The sequence below is a fragment of the Lethenteron reissneri genome, chromosome 18 (assembly GCF_015708825.2).
Source record: "Lethenteron reissneri isolate LAM-NWPU_2019-01 chromosome 18, ASM1570882v1, whole genome shotgun sequence".
NCBI lineage: Eukaryota > Metazoa > Chordata > Hyperoartia > Petromyzontiformes > Petromyzontidae > Lethenteron > Lethenteron reissneri.
In genome coordinates this window covers 9,520,937-9,533,085 of record NC_083796.1, presented here as the reverse complement: position 1 = coordinate 9,533,085, position 12,149 = coordinate 9,520,937, and positions in this window count along the sequence as shown.

Here is a 12,149-nt window from a genome sequence, read left to right as displayed (position 1 = left end):
CGAGAGACGCACGCGCACACGCGCGCGCGCGCGCACACACACAAAAGACTTACTCCTTGGCAGTGGGCGACGCGGAGGGCTTTGGGCAACCCGCTCTGCGGTGCAGTGCACGGCGCTTCCATTCCGTCCTGCGGGGTAATCGGCCATGGAGGGAATTCTACGAGGAAATACACAATTATTGTGTCTGCTCAGTGACGCCCTAAGTGTAACTGCACGAACGCGTGCAGCACGCGGGCGTGTTGGTTGTGTGGGGGGAGCGGTAGTGCAGCGGTTAGCGCTGCGCTGCAAACCCGGCGACCCGAGTTCGATTCCCGCTCGCGGCCGACAGCGGTTGACGATTAATCTGACACTGGTCGTTGGCCTCCCCTAGGTCGACTCAACCTCAAATGAGCACCTGGTGTTGTGTGTAAACATCACCACTGGGGAGACAAAGGCGGCCGGGCGTGGTTGTTGGTCATGCATTCCCTCGTGTGCCGTGCCGCCTTCATAGGTGCGCGCTATCAGCACTTTGCCCTAACAGTCTGTTAAAAACTAAATGAGGAATCTTTGTCTTTGCTTTGTGTGTAGTTGGGAGGGTCAGCGGTTTGGTTCGTGCACTCCGCTACGACCCTTCCGACCCGAGTGAGATTTACGGGCCCTCACCGTCAACATTCCCGGCGAATATTTAAACCGGTCCCGGGCCACCCCTAGGTCGACTCAGCCTTAAGTGGGTACCCTGGTGTCAACATCAGCAACTGGGGGAGCAGAGGCGACCGGGCGTGGTACTGGGACACTCCACCGCCCACCCAGAACTTACACGCCGTGCAGGCCTCAATAGGTGCTCGTTAGCAGCACTTGTCCCGACAACCGACATGTCTGTACGGGGGATCTTTGTCTTTGTGTGTAGTTAGCGTGCGTTGGGTGGCAATATTGTTGTCAAGGTCTCGTTCAAATACACGCTCAGACATTCTTTACACAATATTGTTGTGTTTTTTTTGGTATATCCACTGATAATACTATATAGTATTGTATAATTATCGAACATTATATATAACGCTTCTTGCATAAAGGTGAAGCCATGGGCGAGGTGTAATATTGGGCAGTTTAATCTGTCTTTCAAGGTTCTATCTTTACTCTCTCTCTCTCGTGTATAAATATATAACACCACTGCCGTTATATTTACCATATTGTAACATTACATTGAAAATGTCGAGTAATTATACAACTGTCACGATTCATCGTTGCATTATAATCCCATGTATACCACCTTCATCGAGAATAACCCGGCTATTTTCTGTAGTTCCCGTTTCTCGTAAGCCTTCAAACATACTAATACGCCTTGATTTAGCTGGTATATAACCTAAAGTAGTAGATAATCTAACGTCCAATTCGATACAGGCACATTCCCCCGCCTGGATCTCAGTGGTGTGTGTACAGCTGTGTGACTTGGCGCTCTGTAAGGAGCGAAAGTTATTTAGACCAAAATAAAAAGGCTCTTCCCATTGCTTCCCGTCTTTATTTTTAGTGAAGAGGCGGGTTCCACTCCATTTGGGAACATTTATTTAACCATAACCACGGTGTAGCAATAGTACAGCATGAGTGAAAAAAAACAATCTCTAATGTAACTATGCAAGCCCTGCAATTATTCCACGTGCAATAACAGTATTATCCTGTATTATTAAACGTAATCGCGTGTGATAACACTCGTACATGTTTTAATGCAATAGCACTCACAAAACATTTAACGATGCAATCAAAACTCACGATTTAACTTTGTTTGCCGTAAACGTTACGAATTTTGATGATGTATAAACTGACCGGAACGCGAGCTTTGGCGAAATCAGATCACTGCGTGGCTTACTTAACGACCACTTCACAGCAGGTGGCGCGGTTTGATAAATACTCCTGGAAATCGCCCATCGGAGTCTCCTTGCTGGTGGTTGTTGGGGAATCGAACCGTGACGACTGAGGACCGTTCATATGCTCATCGATCTGCTGGCCTCAATTCCATCATCAACAGAGTCAAAAAATTTACTCTGCCTGTGCAGAGCGGTGGTGTACCGGTTAGCGCGCTGCGGTACGAACCCCTAGGTCGACTCGGCCTCAAATGAATACCTGGTGCAGTGGTGTGTAAACATCGCTACTGGGGAGACAAAGGCGGCCGACCGTGGTGCTGGCCACCCACCCCCTCGTATGCCGTGGCGGCCTTCATAGGTGCTCGCTAACAGCACTTGCCCCGATAGTCTGTTAAGTCTATACGGGGAATCTTTGTATTTGTCTTTGTCACCTAATACATTGTTTTCTACGATGTATAAATATCCTGTGTACATATGTAAAGGCGCGACCCTGCAATCGCCTGCTTACGCCACGTGCTGCCGGACGTGCCTCCACTGAAGCGAACTCGAGAAGCGCATTCATTCGGTCTGCTTGTCCACGTGAACCGGGCGTGTTGCAAAGGTGGGTATACCCACTCTGCAGGAGGGAGAGCCCCTCGAGAGGGTACGTGGCCTATGTGCGTAGGCAGCCGTGCTAATCGGAGCTGCGGGGGATAGGAAATCAAACTAAACACAAAAAGCAGTTCGACAGAAAAAAAAATTATATAAAAAAAAAAAGATTTTTCAAACTACGCTGGACCGACATTTTGGACGGGGACGTGAGGAGTGCCCACAATTTACCCAGACCCACACACGCAATCTGCCGAGCGACATACGATATTACTGCGTGGGCAGGGTTGGGTGGGTGGGGTGTATTACTACTATTCATATTCTTTTAAAAAAAATTACCAGGTGAGGCCTACTGAGCGATATTGCTCTCTTTCAGAAGCGACCTGGCCACAAATGATAGCTCAACGAAGTGGCTTGTCACGTGGAAATTTACATCAGCCAGATACTCTTAAGGGCATGCTTCTAGATGTGGAGGGGGGACCCGGAGGAATATCCACGCGACTACGGGGAGAAAATACAAACTCCAAATAAACAGTCGTCAAGGTCGCCATCGAACCCACGTCCTACGACATACCAGGCGATAACTTCCGGGCCAAGAGACCCAATCGAGTCGGCGCGACTCACGGATTGCATGTCCAGTGCGCTAACCATTAGACTCTGACAGCCCCTTTATAATAAATGCCCAACAAACGTAAAAAGTGACTCTCTGCTCAAACGAGCATCGAGGCCATGCCTGTCTCCTGTTGATCGCCCTAAACCAGTGGTAAAACATTCCACATTTCTGTGGCAGGGGGCGCGTATATCAACAGGTCAACCACTTCTACCGGAAAATCTGCGAAACTACTGGACATCCGTGATAAAAGAGCTTTATAGCTCATTGGATTCCTCCAGTAAAAACAAAAAATTAGAAATTATGATTCAGACTTTTGGCTTCCGCACAAAATGCTACTCATATAACTTGTTTCGTATCAACCCCGGCGGGCTGTGAAGAAACTTGGTGAACTCCCGGTCACCGTTTGAACTCGCAACCTTCCCAATTGCGAACGGCGCCCACACTGCCGCCGCAATCACCACGTTGCAACGTGCGCGTGTGCGTGGCAACACTGGACCATCAACAAGGTGGGGGAGGCAAAGCCACTTAAGTCGAATACGTGGGACGTGGCACACAACGTCCAAGAAATCACCCCCCCCCCACCCACCACCACCGCCGGATAAGCGGATCGAGTCGCCCCCTGCGAGCGTCTGGAGCTACCGGGCCCTATCTCTGTCTCGTGTGTTGTACGGGGATGTTGGTTTATTATCACCACTGTGTTCAATTCCTTCGCCTTTAAACAACAGGTGTATGCAGCGGCGTGGTGGCTCGAGGCTTGGTCGAACGCAGGGCTCGCAGTGAAGGGGGGTGGTGGGGGGGGGGGAAACCCCGGCTGTCATCCGCAATGCGTGCGTAAAATACTGCGACGTGTGATTTGTTGTTGTTTGTCAATCAACAACAAGAATCATCGGCGACATCATCATCACCGCCACCGCCACCACCAGGCACGCCGATGCGAGATGCACGCCGAGTGATAAGGATGCCGGGCAGCGGGCGGACTTCGCACCGCGTGAAATCGAGTGTGCTGAGCGCCACCTGCCAGTATGTTGGGGAAACGCGGACTCTTGCTGCAAATGTTCAGAGGTGACACACACACACACCTGCCTGCAAGGTGCGTCAGTCTACCTTTGTTTGCGCTCTTACAGCGCAAACAACACAATCCACGTACCTTCTCTGTGCGAGTTCCAGTGGCCTGAGGAATTAATAATTGGCGTGCCTTACACGTCATTGTTTTGTTTGTATCTCTACGCAAGTGCAGCTTTAAATAGCGTAAGTTATAGACCCCCCCCTACTCCCCCCCCCCCGCGTCTCACACACCGCCGCCCCCCCCCCCATTATTTCCACCTCCCACTAACACGCATGGTGCAGCAAGCGGTACAGCGTGGCAGGCAATTAGCACGTATACTATATGAGCACACACACACACGTGTGTGAGCATGTTTGAGCACGTGGATTTGGTGTGGTACAGGGGAAGGGTTTATAACGTGTGAATCCAAGATTCCATTAATGCGCGCATATTTACCTTTCAGTGTGGAGCAGCGGGCTTCCCAATGTCATTCCATTAATAATTAAGCAATAAAACCATAATGTGTATTTCTAGGTTTAACAATGCCATTTTCTCGTAATGGATGTTTGCTTTACCTAATTGCGTTTCGCCGTCTCGACTGCAGCGAGCGGTGAACGAACGGTGTCTAAACAAACCCACGGAGCGAGATAACATCTCGGACTAACTCCGTAGCGCTCATCACGACCCCCCCCCCCTCTCTCTTCTCCACGATCGTTTACAAAGTTATAAAAACTGATGGTGGACAATTAGATTCACTTAAAGTCCCTCCCTTCCACCCCCTGCCGCAATAAACGGCGTTGTAATAATTCTTGAGCAGATTTACATCAACGGACGGCTCTTCCATTCATGTGTCACCCATGCCGTCCTGGGTGTGGGTGGCATTGCGTGCAAGCAGGACGCCAACGATGGCAAAGTTTGAGCACGGATTTATTCATCGCGGGGAAAACAAATAAAAAATTTAATGGGTCAGTTGGGGTGCGATGCAATACTGGAAGTAGTAGTAGTAATAATGATATTTTTTTGTAATATTAAAGTCTACATCGATCCATTATTCTCCGCTTCTAATTTAGAATTGGATTGAGTTTCGTCTTTGGAGGCAGTCATTGCCGTGTGCGCGATTACGTGACCCTCTTTTCGCGCGTGATTTGATGGATTTAATTTCTTTCTTTTTTTAATCTACACGAGGGTCAAGGGGAAAGGACTTTGCCCACCTTATTAAATAAATTGTGCTGATGGAGACGAAAACAAAAATCAAACAATTTATCAAGTCCACGGCGAGACGGCTTCGAGCGTGGGATAGGCGGACGCACGTCGGGATGAAACCGGGCCTTAATGATCCGTGCCTTTCAAGAGGCTGTCAATCAGAGACCGACCACGTTTATAACAAGAAGATGCGAACGGGTGGAACATTAAACGCACGCAATAATATGTTCGGCACTTCAATGACCAAACGTTGTTTATTACACTCGTCATATATAGCTTTATTTCTTTTTTTTAAAATACAACCAGAAACGTGTGCATCGCGTATCAATAATAAAACAAATTCTCAATTTTAAATTTGAAAATATAAAATGCAGTTTTACGGCATGCAGTTTTACGGTATTTTATATTTAAACAAAGACTCGTGTATTAAAAAAAAAAACATTCGGGCCGCTTATCTTGCGACGCCGAGATGCTCTGACGTGCCTATAATTGCGCCTCTGTAAATTAAATGCGTATCGCTGATAAGGCCAGAAAATAAAGTTCACAATATTACATAAAACCTAATTTAAACCCGGCGCCACCGTATATCAACTAACATTTGCTCGCGTTTAAACGGAAACTCATTTAAGTGCCTATAGTCTGCACGACATTAGTGCCTGTCATGGCTTCGCCACAATACAGCTGCTGTCACATTGAGTAACAACATACACTACACTACTTACTACACACCCACCCGAGCGATATTCATCCTCGCACGAGACTATTTATTTTTCTTGTTCTCTAGAGTACAGGTGTAACGAAGGGGAGGAGGGGTGGCAGTGGTGGTGGAAGAAGCAGATGAAATTAAAAAAGGTGTTTGCGACTGTATTATTATTATGATTATGCATTACGTTAGCGACATGAACTGCTAAAGAATCACACCAACTTGTCTTGGGGCGTGATGCGTCACTTGATGAACAGGTCCACAGTGGGCAACCATTCGTTCTTTATTTACCACGACGGATGCCGCTGATGTGCGCTACACCTTTTGGGTGTCGTGGGAGCAGCCATAAATATTACGCGATGTATTTGATTAAAAAAAGGCTTCGAAATTTCCGACTTGTTTTTTTTTCGTTGACCTCCTCTCTCTCTCTCTCTCTCCTCGTTCGCTCGCTCGCCGGCTCGCTCTCTAAATACATGAATTGGCCGGTGCCATTGACGACGAAGACCTTTAACCTTGGGGTTTCGTCATAAATACCGGGGTTAAAACTGTCCTGCGCGCGTGAATGTGTGCGCGCGTGTGTTAATGATAAATCTGCGCGCACGGTATTAACGTCCGCGTGCGTGTAAAGTGTACACGTTTTTCTTTTTTTTATAAATAGCTGTGCATGTGTGATGTGCACTCGCAATAAAGCCTGCAAAGGATGCAAATTCAATCAACATTTCTTAACGACTTTTTTTTTAAATACACACATATATGTATAATTGTATAAACGCGTTCGTGGCACCCGTTGAAAATAACGCTGACAACGGCGTAATTGTTATCGTGTCGTTGTTGTCGTTGTTTGTTTCTTCGCGAACGTTTAACACAATGGGGACATGGGGGGGGGGGGTAAAAATGAATTAAAAGGGGGTACGGGAGGGAGACTCTGAATCGCGATGCTGTAACGCGTTTGGCACAAACTCGCCGCTCCGGGAGCCTGGACCGCGGCTCTCAGCGCGGGAGCCCCACTTTGGTGGGGGTGGAGGGAGGGAGGGAGGCTGTGCATCAGATCAGCAACATCAAACATCTGGCTTGAGATAGGGGCTAACGATTAGAATGTAGCGCGAGTTAATGAGCTGGGTTTGTCACGAGTGATCGGGGAGGGAGCGTGCCTCAGGATAATGCGCATCGCCCTGTCTCCTCTCTTGCATGCAAACGTGCTGGTAGGTGGTGGTGGTGGGTGGTGGTGGTGGTAGGTGGTGTTGGTAGTGGGTGGTTAGTGGTTGGTGGTGGTGATGACCGCTTGCTATTGCCTGCATGCATCACCAATGTAGGGGTACACGGACAAGTTTGGCAACGATGCCCAACATTGAAATGGAAATTGAATAACCTGCAGTGCCAGCGAGGGGCTTGAATGAGTGTGGGCACACAAAGACAAAGATCCCACGTATAGACTCAACGTACTGTTGGGGCAAGTGCTGTTGGCGAGCACCTATGAAGACCGGAACGGCGCACGAGGGGGTGGGTGGCCTGCACCACGCCTTTGTCTCCCCAGTGACGATGCTTACTACACACCGCACCAAGTACTCATTGCAGGCTGAGTCGACATAGGGGAGACCCAGAACCGATTTAGATAATCGTCACTGGTGGTGGCCGTGAGCGGGAATCGAACTCGGGTCGCCGAGTTCGTAGCGCAGCGTAGCGCTAACCGCTACACTACCGCTCCCCACTTATAAGATACGCACATACGCTGCATTCGTGTGTGCTTTTTGTAGACGTGAATGTGTCTATATGCGTGTGCGTGCGTAAGCGTATGTCGTGTATGCAATATATGTGTTTTTGTGTCGTTTAAAACAACGCGAAAGCCAATTCGTGTTGTAATTAAAGACATGTTGTGTGATTCTGTGTTGGCAGTCACGCGTAACAACAAATAACACACATGCAAGACACCAGTCGAAATAACACTGTGGTCTTAAGATGGAATATATAACAGGCAACGTTTCGAGCAATGACCCTTCTTCATAGAACGTTGCTGGTCGATGTCCGTCTTAATAACGACTATATAATGTACGTATTTATTCATTCAGGAAAAGTCTCAACGAGTCTCGAGGCGTTGTCATCAAGAACATCCTGCTTTGAGAAGTGAGGCTAATTTTCGTGTTATTTAACGGCGTTCTCAGTAAAACAAATATATAGTGAATATGTATCCAGGCACGCGCATATATTGAACTTCATCTGGCGTAACGCTGTGTCGCCATAATGTATCACTTCGTGGTCTAGATTTTTGTTTTATTATTGACTTCATGTTTATTATATTCAAACCATCCAAGGTGGCGTATAAGATATCGTCCGTCAATCACAATCGCTGAAACTTTCACGTTAAACGTGAACAATCAAAAGAATAAGACGCGATTGCGTTTGATAGCGTCCCCATTTACGATGTTCAAATGTTAATTCTATTTCAAAAAAATGTACGCGCGCGTGCAGCAGTGTTTCGATTATTGTACGTACATTTGTAGGCAAGCGATGAGTCCAATATAGCATTTTACAAAAATAATTACTAACTTACACATTTACCAGTGATTAATGATACTGAATTATATCGGTATTGTGTTAATTGCATTGATGGAAGAACAATCTCGTACAAACGTGTCTTAATGCATTTAATGCCTTCCGGTAAATGCATTATTCGCATAATTACATTACAATTCACTAAACGTACACATTTAAATAAACGTATATATATTACGTAGAGAATATCACGGGATAGCTATGCACTCGTGTTACAAAATATAGGCGCGGAATATTTCGGAATGGTAATTAAGAAAACGTCCGTCTGTGTCCACCTATACTGCACATTTGTAATCATTGTAAACACGTGCTGCACTTTGACTATCGCAGCCGGATATTTTTGTTTGTGCAAATCTACGGTTCAACACAATTTCACGGTGTGATCATCACTCACACTTGTGTCATATGTTCCGCATAAAAATGCGTCTCGTATCTATAGTATATATATATTTTCGTTTTCATAGCACAGTGTCAATACAAAAGCATTCGTCCGCAATCGTAACAAACAAAAATGAACCACCCATCGTACATGATTTGTATTCATATAATAGTTGTGCGTGTGCATACCCATGTCCAGCTACACAACAAATACAAAGATCCCGCGTATAGTCCGAGGAGACTGTTGGGGCAAGTGCTGTTAGCGAGCACCTATGAAGGCCGGTACAGCACACGAGAGGGTGGGTGGCCAACACCACGCCCGGCCGCCTTTGTCTCCCCGTTGGCGATGTGGTTTACACATCGCACCAGGTACTCATTTGAGGCTGAGTCGACCTAGGGGAGGCCCAGAACCGGTTCAGATAATCGTGACCGGTGTAGGCCGTGACCGGGAATCGAACTCGGGCCGCCGGGTTCGTAGCGCGGCGCGCTGACCGCTACACTACCTGCTCCCCACGTCCATCTATACACACACGCGTACAACATGCGTAACACACGTACAACATACGTAACATGCGCGCATGCATCACCGTTGCATATCAGTGTAATTGTATTAACCGTACCCCGTTGTTGTGTCGCAAAACGTATTTAGTGTCAATAAATCCGTCGCGGGAAATCTGTACGCGGACCCGTCGATTGAATGCGAGCCATTATTGTTGTTGTTATTTATTTATTAGGAAACGCCAATGCGAAATTGAGAGATGTGATTAAGCGATAGGCTTGTGTTAGCTACAAGCAAATCGGGGGGTGAGGGGGTGTGAAAGGGGGGGGGGGGGTCAGGGGGGGGGGGGGGGGTCGGGGGGGGGGGTCTGAGCGCAATTACGACGTGAGCCACACGGAGCTCAGTAAGAGAGAGAGAGAGAGCTCGAAAGAAAACATATATACACACACAACAACAACAACAACTCTATTGCCAGCGCAAATAAATCATAAGTAAATAAAAGAAACAACTCCGCATGCGTGTTGGGTTGTTTTCTTGTTTTAGTACATACATACCTACACATCGCGTTTACAAACACTGCAGCAGCAGCAGTAGTAGCAAGTAAGCAAGCAAGTGGCAAGCGCCGAGAATGCATTCACTTGTAGTTTAAACGCACAGGCTCGTTGATACCGGGGGATGCACCACCACCACCACCACCAACCCCCCCGTGTGAAATTGCAAATCTCCCAGATGAAGCCGCCGCATTGCCGGGTTTGGACAGGAAGACAAACTGTGCCAAGAGCAGGGCACCACCACCACCACCACCACAAAGCCATTCACTTTCATGGTCGCCCCTTCGCTTTACCGACATCCCTGGCCCTATCCCTTACCGGGTGTGTGTGTGTGGGGTGGGTTTTTTTCATATCGAGAGAGAGAGAGCAAGCATAGGGCAAACGTGGAAAATCCAAGAGGCACGCTTTCAAGATGACAAATCACTTTGTCATGCTACTTACGGACAGTTTTTTCTCTCTCTCCCGTTTCCTCCAGGCCAGCGGAGGCGAGTTGTTCTTCTTACTCGTGTGGACGATGCCGCGAATCTGAAATCTTCGCCGGTGAATTTGCCCGGCACGAAATTAAAAACGAAAACCCCGTCTTGCTTGTAAACCCTCGGCGCTTCGTCTGCAGGACAAAGTGCCGGTGCAGAGTTTGCAACTTTTTTGATCGTGTCGAGTCTCTTAGAAGATCGCTACTCCCCTCGTACAGAGGGGATCGTGGACAGATTGAGACATATCGGCTCCGCGAAAGAAAAGGGGGGGGGGGGCTCCGTTTGATCCAAACTGTTGACAAGGAGCCGGGTTCGCCGTGACTGGCATGCCTGAGCAGCTGAAGCGAGCGACGGGTTTCCCCGGCTTTTGATGAGACAAAAGCCGCTCAAGTGATGGCTGAGAAGAGCCTACATGAGGCTGAGAGGCGCAGCGCTCTGTCCCCCCCGTGAAACACAAAGAAAACACTTTCACCACGTCGTGTGCATGCAGTGCGTATGCGTGCGAGCATGTGGTTTTTTGCGGTCGTGGTAGTGTTCGGCGCGCTGGCGCTACCACCCGAGTTCGATTCCCGCACACGGCTCGATCGTCGGTGAGGATTTATCTGAATCGGGCCTTGGATCCCCTTCGAGGTCGAGTCAGCCCCAAACTGAGTACCTGGTGCGGTGCGGTGTCTAAACATCGACACTAGGGAGACAAAGGCGTCCGAGCAGGGTTGCTGCACCACCACCGCCCCCAGCCACACCAACTCGTGTGCTGTTCGGGCTTTCGGAGGTGTTCGCTAGAAGTACTTGTCCCAACACTCATTTAAGGCTATATGGGGGGGGGGGTTGTCTTTGTTTTGCTCCCCTCGCCGCCACTCATAACACTCGCATTTGTATATCGTTCAATTAAATCGTCCATGTGCAGCGCACGTGAAAAATAAAGAGGCGATAAAATAAAACCCCCAACGCGGCGTGAATTGATGAATAAACGCCCCCCACCACCACCACCATCACCACCACCCCCGCCCGTTGCACATCGAGAGTCCAGACAGCTCGTGCACGATATACGAGGGCGGCCGAGACGCGAAAACGATAGCACAGAAGCGCATCTCTGTTAGCTGTCAATTTGCATTCCACCCTCGGCGATGCTAATGAAGTCAATGGACCGCTGATGGTGGGTGGGGGTGGGGGTGGGTGTGTGGGTTATGATTTCATCCAGCGACATCGGATCAATGGCTGACCCTAAAGGTGAGCTGTCGGTGGCTCCGTAACCGCGCGCCGCGACGGTGACGCCGCGCAGGCAATCGCGTGTGCGTGGAAGGGCCTCTGGCAAGGTGGCGGTGCTGCGGGCAAGGGACGTGCAGAGTCTAGAGGCCACACGACGGTGGCCTTTGGCGAGCGAACGAGCGAGAGAGAGCGCGTGGGAGGCTGAGAAACACAGGCGAACACGCGTAGAGTTCAACGCAGCACACACCCGCGTGTATCACTCGCGCGAATGCGTGTCTCTCTGTGTGTGTGTGTGTGTTTTGTGTCAGCGTGGTGAAGTATGGTCAAATAACTCCATCCCCCGCCCGCCCCCAATCCCCGACATCCAACAACAACAATCCGCACGGCGCGGAAAGGACCGCGCAGCAGTAGATTGGCACGAGGGACGCACGTGAACGTTTGTTCCGTGCCGGCCTTCAACATTTGTGCTCGCTAACAGCACTTGCCCGAACAGTTCTGCTAA